We start from the raw sequence: 12,890 nt of genomic DNA on the forward strand, positions 1-12,890 counted from the left end.
CTGTGAGCTTCATATTTTTTTTTTTTTTTTTTTAAATTTCAAAATATACTTTATTCAATTGGTAAATATATACAATTTCTGAACCATTCAAACAAAATTCATCCGACATTTTCGGAGACTATACAAACTTTTTCCAGTGCAATTTTTTTACATTTGTCAAATTTCACCAAACAGTCCCCCACCAGTGCCACTCTGTGGCCCCTGTTCAAGTAATAAATATATACAATGTGTACACAGTGCGAAAATTTCCATCTGACATTTCAAGTTCCACAAAAAAAGTCCCCCACCCGTGCCACTTATGTGGCCCTCTGGTGTGGGATACCTTCCCTTAATTTAATTTGAGGGGCGTCTCCACCATACTGTGCCCCCCATGTCCAGCAGCGGAAGGACCCTAGACTGTGGCCCTCCCCCACCGAGCCTTGGCGTTGGCTGCACCAAGCTTCAGCGAGTCCCTTAGCACGTACTCCTGCAGTCTGCAGTGGGCCAGTCGGCAACATTCCCTGACGGACATCTCGCTCTGCTGGGTGGTGAGCAACGCTCGGGCAGACCAAAGAGCGTCTTTCACCGAGTTGATGACCCTCCAGCAGCACTCGATGTCAGTCTCTGAATGTGTCCCTGGGAACAGTCCGTAAATCACAGAGTCCTCTGTGACGGAGCTGTTCGGGATAAATCGTTCCAGGGACCCTTTCATACCTCTCCAGACTCTTTTTGCAAACCCACACTCTGCAAAGAGGTGGGCAACCGTCTCCTCTCCATAGCAACCGTCCCGAGGACAGCGTGCGCTGGAAGTGAGTTTCCGACGGTGCAGGAAGGATCTAATTGAGAGGGCTCCCCTCACCGCCAGCCAAGCCAGGTCTTGGTGCTTGTTAGTCAGTTCTGGCGATGAGGCATTTTGCCAGACAAGCTGGGCAGTCTGCTCTGGGAACCACGCCACCGGATCCATCGAGTCCTTTCCCTGCAGTGCCTGCAGGACATTCCGTGCTGACCACTGCCCGATGGACTTGTGGTCAAAGGTGTTGGACCGGAAGAACCTTTCCACAGACGACAGGTGGGGCGGCAATGTCCAGCTGACTGGTACATTGCGTGGCATCTGCGCCAGGCCCATCCTTCGCAACACCGGGGACAGGTAGAACCTCAGCATGTAGTGACACTTGGTGCCCACGTGCCTTGGCTCTACACTCCGCCTGATGCAGCCACACACAAAGGTGGCCATCAGGGTGAGGGCGACGTTAGGCACGCTTTTACCCCCGTTGTCTGCCGACTTGTACTTTGTGACCCGTCGCACCCGGTCCATCCTCGACCCCCAGATGAACTGGAAGACGGCCCGGGAGATCCCCGTGGCGTAGGAGGGACGGACAGGCCACACTTGTGCCAAGTACAGCAGCCCCGAGAGCACCTCACACCTGATGACCAAATTTTTCCCGGTTATGGAGAGGGAGCGTTGCCTCCACAGCTCCAGCTTCCTCCCCACCTTGGCTATCCGCTCCAGCCAATTTTTGTTACTCGACTCAGCCCCCCCGAACCAGATCCCCAGCACCTTCAAGAAGTCAGGCTTGATGGTGAAGGGGATGGAAGATCGGTCGGGCCAGTTGCCAAAGAGCATGGCCTCGCTCTTCCTGCGGTTCACCCTGGCTCCCGTGGCCGACTCAAACTGTTCGCAGATGCTGATCAATCTGCGGACCGACCTTGGATCCGAGCAGAAGACGGCGACATCGTCCATGTACAGGGAGGTCTTGACCTGAATGCCCCCACTGCCTGGCAATGTCACTCCTCTTATGCTCGCATCCTTCCTGATGGACTCGGCAAAAGGTTCAATACAGCAGACAAACAAGACAGGAGAGAGAGGGCAACCCTGCCTGACTCCAGACCTTACAGGGAAACTGTCTGATTCCCACCCATTGATTTGGACTGCACTACGGATGTTGGTGTAGAGCAGTTTGATCCAATTTCGGATTCCCTCCCCAAAACCCATTTTGGAGAGCACGTCCCTCATGTACGTGTGCGATATCCTGTCGAAGGCCTTCTCCTGGTCCAAGCTGACTAGGCAGGCATCCACCCGTCTGTCCTGCACGTAGGCGATGGTATCTCTCAGCAGCGCTAGGCTGTCTGAGATTTTCCTGCCAGGTACAGCACAGGTTTGGTCCGGGTGGATCACCCGTCCCAGAGCAGACTTGACCCGGTTGGCGATGGCCTTAGACAGGATCTTGTAGTCTACATTCAACAATGTTATGGGTCTCCAATTCTTTATATCTTTCATCTCCCCCTTCTGCTTGTAGATTAGGGTGATGCTGCCCTTCCTCATGGAGTCTGACATGCTGCCGGCTAGAAGCATGTCGTTGTACACTTCCAGCAGGTCCGGGCCCACCCAGTCCCACAGAGCCGAATACAACTCGGCCGGTAAGCCATCGCTTCCGGGAGTTTTACTCGAGTCAAAGGAGCGGATGGAGCCAGTCAGCTCCTCTAGGGTCAGTGGTTGGTCCAGACTCTCCTGCTTGCTGTCCTCCAAGACCTCCGTGATAGAGGACAGGAAGTTCTGGGAGGCGGTGCTGTCTGTGGCCTTTTGGTCATACAATTCCGAGTAAAAGGATTTGCAGACCCTCATCATGTCTGTCTGCGAGGATGCTACCGAGCCGTCCTCCTCCCTAAGGCTGTTGATCACAGAGCTCCCCCTGTGAACCTTATGGAAGAAGAAACGTGAGCACGTCTCATCCTGCTCCACATGGCGGACCCTGGATCGGAAGATGATCTTGGAGGATTCAGAGGTAAAGAGCCGAGCTTGCCGGTCCTTCACCTCTCTAAGTTCCTCCCTCACATCCACCCCCCTCGACTGCAGAAGGAGCAGTTGTTGCAATTCTGTCTGGAGTTGGCACAATTCCCTCTGACTCTGTCTTGCTCTCTGAACCCCTTTGGCTATGAAGAACCTCTTAATGTTCTCCTTGGTTGCTTCCCACCAGAGTGTCGGGGAGTCAAAGAGGGGCCTCACCGTTCTCCAACGTGCGTAGTCCCTCTTTAGCTCCTCCACGTTCTCCGGGGTCAACAACTTCACATTTAACTTCCACGTCCCTCTGCCTGCCTTCCGGTCCTCCTGTAGGTGACAGGAAGCCTGAAGGAGGCAGTGGTCAGAGGTGTGTCTCACCGTGACGGCCTTCGTGGTGAAGACGAAGTCTATCCGGGATCGGGCCAAACCGTCCGATCTCGACCAGGTGAACCGCGGCTGGGACCCGCCTGCAGGGTCGCTGAAGGCGTCGTGCAGCTTTGCGTCTTTTACCGTTTCCATCAGGAACTTGGACGTGCTGTCCAGTCTGTTGTCGGCACTGCCGGATCGTCCAGCCGCATCAATGATGCAGTTGAAGTCACCGGCCAGAACGAGCTGCCGGGACGTGGCCAACAGCACTGGGAGCTGCTGGAGAACGGCCTGCCGCTCGCTCCGCACGGGTGGGGCATACACATTAATCAGCCGGAGCGGAGAACCACGGTACATTACATCCACCACGAGGAGACGCCCCGCAACCACCTCCCTGACCTCAGTGATGGCGAAGTTCCCTCCCCGCAGCAAGATCCCCAGGCCGGAAGCACGACAATCATTGCCCCCCGACCACACAGACAGTCCGTGGGGCCACCATCGCGACCACCTCCGATAACAGCGGAGGTGTGGCAACCCGCACTCCTGTAGAAAAGTCACATCTGCCTTGACCTTGGCCAGGTACTGCAAGGCATTAACACATCGCGCAGTGCTCTTCACACTGCGCACGTTTAAGGATGCCAGTTTGAGCTCCATTGTCCTTTAGAGTCCGTTTTCCTGCTCCCTCATGCCCACCGCTTCGGTGAATTGCCTCACCTTTCCTGGGCTCAGATACCCGGCCTCCTCAACGGGTTGGGTTTCCCCTGTGGTAACCCGAGGTGTCGTTGGGGGGGGGCTGCTCGTTTTACCCCCTTCTGGGTGCGCCGCTTCCCCCGTCTCTCGTGGCTGGGGCTCAGTGACAGGCTTACTGCTCCCGGAAACTCGGAGCTGAGGCCCAATGGCCGCTGCACTGCTCCCGGTTGCCCGGAGCTGGGGCCCATCGGCCTCTACGATACTCCCGGTTGCCCGGAGCTGGGGCCCATCGGCCGCTACAAAGCTCCCGGTTGCCCGGAGCTGGGGCCCAATGGCCACTGCACTGCTCCCGATGCCCTGGGGCTGGAGCCCCTCGACCGCTGCACTGCTCCCGATGCCCTGGGGCTGGAGCCCCTCGACCGCTGCACTGCTCCCGATGCCCTGGGGCTGGAGCTCCTCGATCGCTGCACTGCTCCCGTTGTCCTGGGGCCGGAGCCCCTCGATCGCTGCACTGCTCCCGATGTCCTGGGGCTGGAGCCCCTCGACCGCTGCACTGCTCTCGGTCTCCTGGTGCAGGTGTACAATCGTCCTGCACCTTCTCCTTTCCGCCCCGGTTTTCTTCTTGTGGGGTTTCCCGTTCGCCTCATCCTCCGACGAGGAGAGGTTTCTCCCTTCTGTCAGGGAGCGAGACCGTTTTTTGGTGGTTTTTTTGGGCTTGCCATCCCTTTCTGGCCTCTGCTGTATTTTACTGTAGTCCAAATTTGCTCTCCCCCCTCCTCCATCGACTCTCCCTCCTGGGCTTGGTGCTGGAGTTCTCCTGGCACTTGGGGGCTCGAGGTGGTTGAGGTGGCTGAGGTGGTTGGGCTGTCCTCATCCCTGTTTCCCCTTTCTGCTGGGGACTTGGCAGTGGTAGTGGGTGTCTCACCTACCCTGGGGGTGCTGGAAGCCGCCCCTCTTGTTGCCTGTGCATATGTGCATGCTCTTTTTGGGCAGGCCCTGTAAAGGTGGCCTCCCTCCCCACACAGGTTACAGTTCTTGCTGGCTTGACAATCCTTTGTCTCGTGGCCCTCCGTCTTGCAGTTTTTGCAGACCACTGCATTGCATTGGGCCATCACATGTCCAGGCTTATTACACTTTCTGCAAACTCTGGGCTGCCCCACGTAAATTAAATATCCTCGGTTTCCTCCAATTGCGAACACCGATGGAGGGTGAGGGGAGAGTTCCTTCCTTGTCCACCCTCAGTTTTACCTTGACCTGCCGCTTGCTCGTCCAAATCCCATGCAGATCCTTCACGTCCACGCTGTTCCCTGCTCCGTCGACGTAGCGAGCAAGGAAGGTGAGGACATCCACTACGGGCACATGTGGGTTAAACATATGCACCGTGATCGTCCTCTCTTTTTGATTTGGGAGGGTGAAGAGTGGCTGCACCTTCAGCAACGACAGCGGAGCTTCATTCCCCTTCTCCTGGAAATCCTTTAACAGTTTTTGCCATCCTGTCGGAAGCACAAATGTAACGTCGAAATAACCGTTACCCGGGAAGTCCTGGAGGCAGTAGATATCCCTGGGCTCGAACTTGCAGGTCTCCAGCAATACCTTCTTTACAAAGGTGTCTCGACTGAAGGGCATCCCCTCACTGAGATCCTTGACACTAATCCTGAGGGTATTGCGGATACCCTGTCCTCTAGTTCCCATTGCAGCTGCCATTGCTACGATTTTTTAAATCGTAATCTGCAGCTCCTGTCCTTAAAGGACCGCCAGGACTGTTCTAATAAGAACAGATCTCTTTCCCTGTTCTAACAAGAACAGATGCTCTTTATTTAGCTCTTTTACTGATAAGAACAGATACTACACTTGATCTTAGCCAAAAGGCCGAGAAGCGAGCTGTGAGCTTCATATTTTTTTTTTTTTTTTTTAAATTTCAAAATATACTTTATTCAATTGGTAAATATATACAATTTCTGAACCATTCAAACAAAATTCATCCGACATTTTCGGAGACTATACAAACTTTTTCCAGTGCAATTTTTTTACATTTGTCAAATTTCACCAAACAGTCCCCCACCAGTGCCACTCTGTGGCCCCTGTTCAAGTAATAAATATATACAATGTGTACACAGTGCGAAAATTTCCATCTGACATTTCAAGTTCCACAAAAAAAGTCCCCCACCCGTGCCACTTATGTGGCCCTCTGGTGTGGGATACCTTCCCTTAATTTAATTTGAGGGGCGTCTCCACCATACTGTGCCCCCCATGTCCAGCAGCGGAAGGACCCTAGACTGTGGCCCTCCCCCACCGAGCCTTGGCGTTGGCTGCACCAAGCTTCAGCGAGTCCCTTAGCACGTACTCCTGCAGTCTGCAGTGGGCCAGTCGGCAACATTCCCTGACGGACATCTCGCTCTGCTGGGTGGTGAGCAACGCTCGGGCAGACCAAAGAGCGTCTTTCACCGAGTTGATGACCCTCCAGCAGCACTCGATGTCAGTCTCTGAATGTGTCCCTGGGAACAGTCCGTAAATCACAGAGTCCTCTGTGACGGAGCTGTTCGGGATAAATCGTTCCAGGGACCCTTTCATACCTCTCCAGACTCGTTTTGCAAATCCACACTCTGCAAAGAGGTGGGCAACCGTCTCCTCTCCATAGCAACCGTCCCGGGGACAGCGTGCGCTGGTAGTGAGGTTCCGACGGTGCAGGAAGGATCTAACTGAGAGGGCTCCCCTCACCGCCAGCCAAGCCAGGTCTTGGTGCTTGTTGGTCAGTTCTGGCGATGAGGCATTTTGCCAGACAAGCTGGGCAGTCTGCTCTGGGAACCACGCCACCGGATCCATCGAGTCCTTTCCCTGCAGTGCCTGCAGGACATTCCGTGCTGACCACTGCCCGATGGACTTGTGGTCAAAGGTGTTGGTCCGGAAGAACCTGTCAACAGACGTCAGATGGGGCGGCAATGTCCAGCTGACTGGTACATTGCGTGGCATCTGCGCCAGGCCCATCCTTCGCAACACCGGGGACAGGTAGAACCTCAGCAGGTAGTGGCACTTAGTGCCCACGTGCCTTGGCTCTACACTCCGCCTGATGCAGCCACACACAAAGGTGGCCATCAGGATGAGGGCGACGTTGGGCACGCTTTTACCCCCGTTGTCTGCCGACTTGTACATGGTGACCCGTCGTACCCGGTCCATCCTCGACCCCCAGATGAACTGGAAGACGGCCCGGGTGATCCCCGTGGCGTAGGAGGGAGGGACAGGCCACACTTGTGCCAAGTACAGCAGACCCGAGAGCACCTCACACCTGATGACCAAATTTTTCCCGGTTATGGAGAGGGAGCGTTGCTTCCACAGCTCCAGCTTCCTCCCCACCTTGGCTATCCGCTCCAGCCAATTTTTGTTACTCGACTCAGCCCCCCCGAACCAGATCCCCAGCACCTTCAAGAAGTCAGGCTTGATGGTGAAGGGGATGGAAGATCGGTCGGGCCAGTTGCCAAAGAGCATGGCCTCGCTCTTCCTGCGGTTCACCCTGGCTCCCGTGGCCGACTCAAACTGGTCACAGATGCTGATCAATCTGCGGACCGACCTTGGATCCGAGCAGAAGACGGCGACATCGTCCATGTACAGGGAGGTCTTGACCTGAATGCCCCCACTGCCTGGCAATGTCACTCCTCTTATGCTCGCATCCTTCCTGATGGACTCGGCAAAAGGTTCAATACAGCAGACAAACAAGACAGGAGAGAGAGGGCAACCCTGCCTGACTCCAGACCTTACAGGGAAACTGTCTGATTCCCACCCATTGATTTGGACTGCACTACGGATGTTGGTGTAGAGCAGTTTGATCCAATTTCGGATTCCCTCCCCAAAACCCATTTTGGAGAGCACGTCCCTCATGTACGTGTGCGATATCCTGTCGAAGGCCTTCTCCTGGTCCAAGCTGACTAGGCAGGCATCCACCCGTCTGTCCTGCACGTAGGCGATGGTATCTCTCAGCAGCGCTAGGCTGTCTGAGATTTTCCTGCCAGGTACAGCACAGGTTTGGTCCGGGTGGATCACCCGTCCCAGAGCAGACTTGACCCGGTTGGCGATGGCCTTAGACAGGATCTTGTAGTCTACATTCAACAATGTTATGGGTCTCCAATTCTTTATATCTTTCATCTCCCCCTTCTGCTTGTAGATTAGGGTGATGCTGCCCTTCCTCATGGAGTCTGACATGCTGCCGGCTAGAAGCATGTCGTTGTACACTTCCAGCAGGTCCGGGCCCACCCAGTCCCACAGAGCCGAATACAACTCGGCCGGTAAGCCATCGCTTCCGGGAGTTTTACTCGAGTCAAAGGAGCGGATGGAGCCAGTCAGCTCCTCTAGGGTCAGTGGTTGGTCCAGACTCTCCTGCTTGCTGTCCTCCAAGACCTCCGTGATAGAGGACAGGAAGTTCTGGGAGGCGGTGCTGTCTGTGGCCTTTTGGTCATACAATTCCGAGTAAAAGGATTTGCAGACCCTCATCATGTCTGTCTGCGAGGATGCTACCGAGCCGTCCTCCTCCCTAAGGCTGTTGATCACAGAGCTCCCCCTGTGAACCTTATGGAAGAAGAAACGTGAGCACGTCTCATCCTGCTCCACATGGCGGACCCTGGATCGGAAGATGATCTTGGAGGATTCAGAGGTAAAGAGCCGAGCTTGCCGGTCCTTCACCTCTCTAAGTTCCTCCCTCACATCCACCCCCCTCGACTGCAGAAGGAGCAGTTGTTGCAATTCTGTCTGGAGTTGGCACAATTCCCTCTGACTCTGTCTTGCTCTCTGAACCCCTTTGGCTATGAAGAACCTCTTAATGTTCTCCTTGGTTGCTTCCCACCAGAGTGTCGGGGAGTCAAAGAGGGGCCTCACCGTTCTCCAACGTGCGTAGTCCCTCTTTAGCTCCTCCACGTTCTCCGGGGTCAACAACTTCACATTTAACTTCCACGTCCCTCTGCCTGCCTTCCGGTCCTCCTGTAGGTGACAGGAAGCCTGAAGGAGGCAGTGGTCAGAGGTGTGTCTCACCGTGACGGCCTTCGTGGTGAAGACGAAGTCTATCCGGGATCGGGCCAAACCGTCCGATCTCGACCAGGTGAACCGCGGCTGGGACCCGCCTGCAGGGTCGCTGAAGGCGTCGTGCAGCTTTGCGTCTTTTACCGTTTCCATCAGGAACTTGGACGTGCTGTCCAGTCTGTTGTCGGCACTGCCGGATCGTCCAGCCGCATCAATGATGCAGTTGAAGTCACCGGCCAGAACGAGCTGCCGGGACGTGGCCAACAGCACTGGGAGCTGCTGGAGAACGGCCTGCCGCTCGCTCCGCACGGGTGGGGCATACACATTAATCAGCCGGAGCGGAGAACCACGGTACATTACATCCACCACGAGGAGACGCCCCGCAACCACCTCCCTGACCTCAGTGATGGCGAAGTTCCCTCCCCGCAGCAAGATCCCCAGGCCGGAAGCACGACAATCATTGCCCCCCGACCACACAGACAGTCCGTGGGGCCACCATCGCGACCACCTCCGATAACAGCGGAGGTGTGGCAACCCGCACTCCTGTAGAAAAGTCACATCTGCCTTGACCTTGGCCAGGTACTGCAAGGCATTAACACATCGCGCAGTGCTCTTCACACTGCGCACGTTTAAGGATGCCAGTTTGAGCTCCATTGTCCTTTAGAGTCCGTTTTCCTGCTCCCTCATGCCCACCGCTTCGGTGAATTGCCTCACCTTTCCTGGGCTCAGATACCCGGCCTCCTCAACGGGTTGGGTTTCCCCTGTGGTAACCCGAGGTGTCGTTGGGGGGGGGCTGCTCGTTTTACCCCCTTCTGGGTGCGCCGCTTCCCCCGTCTCTCGTGGCTGGGGCTCAGTGACAGGCTTACTGCTCCCGGAAACTCGGAGCTGAGGCCCAATGGCCGCTGCACTGCTCCCGGTTGCCCGGAGCTGGGGCCCATCGGCCTCTACGATACTCCCGGTTGCCCGGAGCTGGGGCCCATCGGCCGCTACAAAGCTCCCGGTTGCCCGGAGCTGGGGCCCAATGGCCACTGCACTGCTCCCGATGCCCTGGGGCTGGAGCCCCTCGACCGCTGCACTGCTCCCGATGCCCTGGGGCTGGAGCCCCTCGACCGCTGCACTGCTCCCGATGCCCTGGGGCTGGAGCTCCTCGATCGCTGCACTGCTCCCGTTGTCCTGGGGCCGGAGCCCCTCGATCGCTGCACTGCTCCCGATGTCCTGGGGCTGGAGCCCCTCGACCGCTGCACTGCTCTCGGTCTCCTGGTGCAGGTGTACAATCGTCCTGCACCTTCTCCTTTCCGCCCCGGTTTTCTTCTTGTGGGGTTTCCCGTTCGCCTCATCCTCCGACGAGGAGAGGTTTCTCCCTTCTGTCAGGGAGAGAGACCGTTTTTTGGTGGTTTTTTTGGGCTTGCCATCCCTTTCTGGCCTCTGCTCCGTGTGCTGACCCTTCTGGTGTTTTTTGGATTTTACAGTAGTCCAAATTTGCTCTCCCCCCTCCTCCATCGACTCTCCCTCCTGGGCTTGGTGCTGGAGTTCTCCTGGCACTTGGGGGCTCGAGGTGGTTGAGGTGGCTGAGGTGGTTGGGCTGTCCTCATCCCTGTTTCCCCTTTCTGCTGGGGACTTGGCAGTGGTAGTGGGTGTCTCACCTACCCTGGGGGTGCTGGAAGCCGCCCCTCTTGTTGCCTGTGCATATGTGCATGCTCTTTTTGGGCAGGCCCTGTAAAGGTGGCCTCCCTCCCCACACAGGTTACAGTTTTTTAAATCGTAATCTGCAGCTCCTGTCCTTAAAGGACCGCCAGGACTGTTCTAATAAGAACAGATCTCTTTCCCTGTTCTAATAAGAACAGACGCTCTTTATTTAGCTCTTTTACTGACTGATAAGAACAGATACTACACTTGATCTTAGCCAAAAGGCCGAGAAGCTGTGAGCTTCATATGAGTAAGGAACGAGTAGTTGCTCTACTCAACAACCAAAAATCTGTAGCCTCCCTTTGATCTGGTATTTTGTTGGTTCACATGCTTGATCAATGGTGTTTTATCATTAATGTCTTATTATTATTAATGTTTAGTGTTTTCTGAGCCATTCGTAACTGTCACTGTGTGTCATGTTGTTACTTGTGGGCGTAGCATCAAGGCAAATTCCTTGTATGTGAATACTTGGCCAATAAATTTACTTATGCCCCTGTCCCACTTAGGAAACCTGAACGGAAACCTCTGGAGACTTTGCGCCCCACCCAAGGTTTCCGTGCGGTTCCCGGAGGTTGCAGTGGTTGCCTGAGGTTGCAGGTAGTGGAAGCAGGTAGGGAGACTGACAAAAACCTCCGGGAACCGCACGGAAACCTTGGGTGGGGCGCAAAGTCCACAGACATTTCCGTTCAGGTTTCCTAAGTGGGTCAGGGGCATTACTTACTTGCTTACTTAACTTTATTGCATCCTCGCATATATGGCAATAAACTAATCCGAATCTGAATCTGAATCACCACAGCAATACTTAGAGAGAATATTCTGATAGGTGATCTTATAGAAGTTTATAAAATCATGAGGGGCATGGTTTTTTTCTTCCAGGAGAGCGGAATTTAAACCTCATGGGGTACAGCTTTCCCTAATATGGGAAATATTTAAAAGGAACCCGAGGGGCAGGTTTTTCACACAGAGGGTGGCAAGTGTATGGATCGAGCTGGCAGAGGAAATGACAGATACAAGTACAATGACAGCATTTAAAAGACACCAGTATAGGTACATGGAGAGGAGCACGAAGTGGGCCAAATTCAGGAAACTGGGGCTAGCTCAGATGAGTACTTAGTTGTCATGGATGAGTTGATCCAAATAACCTGTTGCTATGCTGTATAACTCTATGACTGTGAATATGATGTGGGATATCGAGAATTCATAGGGATAGGGGTGGAATATATATATGTATAAGGGGCAGAGTGTGTTACGTACAGACATTTCTCATGCAAGTTGTGTAGTGCATAAGTTGTGTGACAGTCAGGATGCTTGATGTGTAGGGTGTGGTGTGTATTGCATGTTGAAAGTGAAGTGTGTAATTTGTTGGGGTGAGTTGTGCGGTGTGACACATGCCTGATACATTAAGGCCAGTGTAATGTATGAGTATGTGATGTGCAATGTGTAGATGCGGGGAGTTGAATGTGTGGGATGTGGAATCTTCAGGTACGTAGTGTGTAGCAAGGGAAATGGCAAGTTGTCTAATTTACGGGCATGTCATGTTTCTCGGTGAAATATGTGGGTATGCAACATACATGTGTAGAAAATGTGATGTACATGATGTGTGGAGTGCAACAAGATATGGGATGTTGCAGTGTGCAATCCTCATGTACAGTATGTAATATTCAGATATGCAATACATGGTGTGTTTGACATGCAGGTAGCCGGTTCGAATCCCGCTTGGAGTGTATACTGTCGTTGTGTCCTTGGGCAAGACACTTCACCCACCTTTGCCTGTGTGTGAATGTGTGTGAATGTGTGTGAGTGATTGGTGGTGGTCGGAGGGGCCGTAGGCGCAGATTGGCAGCCACGCCTCCGTCAGTCTGCCCCAGGGCAGCTGTGGCTACAGAAGTAGCTTACCACCACCGAGTGTGACTGAGGAGTGAATGAATAATGCGATGTAAAGCGCCTTGAGTATTAGAAAGGCGCTATATAAATCCCATCCATTATTATTATTATTATTATTATATGAGGTGTGAAATATGTGTGCATGAAAAGTGCAGAGATTTATTAGAATGACGTGTGTAGGAAGGAACTGCAGATGCTGATTTAAACTGAAGATAGACACAAAAAGCTGGAGCAACTTAGCAGGTCAGACAGCATCTCTGGATAAAAAGAATAGGTGACGTTTCGGGTCGAGATCCTTCTTCAGACTATTAGAATGATGCTTGGACTAGGGGGTATTACCTATAGGGAGGGGTTGGACAGACTTAGAACTCCGAAAGTTGATAGAGTGTATAAAATGATGAGAAGCATTGATAGGGTAGACAGTCAGAACCTTTTTTCTTGGATGGAAATATGAAATACTAGAGGGCATAGCTTTAAGGTGAGAGGGATAAAGTTTAAAGCA

General features: G+C 53.8%; 1 non-coding gene and 1 pseudogene across 1 annotated transcript; both read right to left on the reverse strand.

Moving 5' to 3' along the window:
• Positions 1 to 5,503: 5,503 nt before the first annotated feature.
• On the reverse strand, positions 5,504 to 5,695 carry LOC116975692. The gene has a single exon (XR_004412698.1). It is a non-coding gene; the product is annotated as a U2 spliceosomal RNA (small nuclear RNA).
• Positions 5,696 to 10,629: 4,934 nt separating this feature from the next.
• LOC116975697 lies at positions 10,630 to 10,741 on the reverse strand (annotated as a pseudogene).
• Positions 10,742 to 12,890: the final 2,149 nt, after the last annotated feature.

Source organism: Amblyraja radiata, chromosome 7 (genome assembly GCF_010909765.2).
Source record: "Amblyraja radiata isolate CabotCenter1 chromosome 7, sAmbRad1.1.pri, whole genome shotgun sequence".
Classification (NCBI taxonomy): domain Eukaryota; kingdom Metazoa; phylum Chordata; class Chondrichthyes; order Rajiformes; family Rajidae; genus Amblyraja; species Amblyraja radiata.